This window comes from Rhyacophila brunnea, unplaced genomic scaffold (genome assembly GCF_057557595.1).
Source record: "Rhyacophila brunnea isolate RB1 unplaced genomic scaffold, BYU_Rbru_1.0 scaffold_103, whole genome shotgun sequence".
Lineage (NCBI taxonomy): Eukaryota > Metazoa > Arthropoda > Insecta > Trichoptera > Rhyacophilidae > Rhyacophila > Rhyacophila brunnea.
The window spans coordinates 920,551-922,165 of NW_028232756.1; positions in this window are offsets into that span (position 1 = coordinate 920,551).

Consider the following 1,615-nt stretch of genomic DNA (forward strand, 5'->3'; position numbering starts at 1 on the left):
TCTTTAAAATATTGCGTATAAAGTTTCTCGACATCCGGACGTTTGCATTATTAACTTAAAAATACATGCTTGTGGCATTCGTAAATATATAACGTGAAATGCTTTTGGATGCTTTCATAATCAAATTTTTCAATAACCTTTCCTTTAAATGATATAAAAAGTGATGATTATAGGAAAAAAAAAGGTATATTCTCATTAATTGTATCAAATACAGATTCTCTTTTTAAAAACTAATAATTATATTTAGATATTCAAAGATAATAAAGTGTCGTTTGAACTTAACAATAAAGTCGGTTTTCATATCATAATTTCAGCGCAAAAAAATATATAACGAGTAATATTCTTTATTGCAGACATAAATAAATTGGAATTTTTTGGCAAAATAGTAATAATACCAGAATAATAACATTTGATCACCATTAATGAAAACAAATACATATAGACCTAATAATTTGAAAAATTAAATAAGTTCTGGAAATGCTAGAGAAAAATATTCTTACCTCTAAAATTATAAGGCTAAACAATATTTTTTAAAAGCTTGTCATGAAAAATCATTTTTTTTTAATTAAAAAATAAAATGACCATAAAAATCTCTTATATTATTGAATTTTAGCAAGAAATAGTCAAAAAATTATATAAAAAGTATGAAACAATTAAATAAAAAAACGACTTACTGCATATTTGTTTAAATAATTTTAATTATTTTAATTTATAAATGTTTTTTTAATGTGGATAATACGGCAAAAAAAATTAATCACAACAATCTTAGACTCAGAGCACATCAAAAAAACAAGGAAACAATCCAAGCAAGTAGTATATGACAAAAAAAAACATATTTGCAGAAACTTAATGCCAAAACCATTAAATTAAAATTTAAAATAATATTAAAAATGGATTATAATTTTTTTAAATGCATAAATAAATTTGTAATATTGAAATACAGTAAAATAGAGACGTAAATATCTACGCTTTTCAATTAGCCTACAAAAAAAAGTCTTATAGAAATATAAACCGAATAAAAAATTGAAATTAATTTTCAACAATATTGATTATAAAAACTTTATTAATGTGTGACTCAAGGAAAGATAACATAAGTAAGATATAAACAATATTTGACCTGTTAGAACAATATAGTAACATTAACATTAATTTTATTTTTATGGAAATATAAACCATATAATCACGAAAAGAATGTCAATGCTTTATTTACAACCTATTTCAAGGTTTTGTTTTGCAATAACGAAGCATTTTACAGATAAAGAAATCATACTTCACATAAATTTTATAAGTTTTAAACACCTTTAAGAATCTACAAAGCCACAAAAAAACTATATTACTGAAAAAATCAAAGCTGATTAGAAGTCCCTTATAAAAGAAAAATATACCATTTAATATGTAATATCTAGATATAAAATATCATATAGGAATTCTTTGCGCATATTAAACATATCTAATATGCATTCGAACAATATTTTTTATCTAAAGAAATTAAAATAGTGCATAGGTCGAATATAAACTATTTTAAAATCTATTTATATGCAAAGACTGCATAGCGGTGCAAATTTACTGATGAAATTTTCGAAATAACCATACAATAATCTAATTTTTATACTTG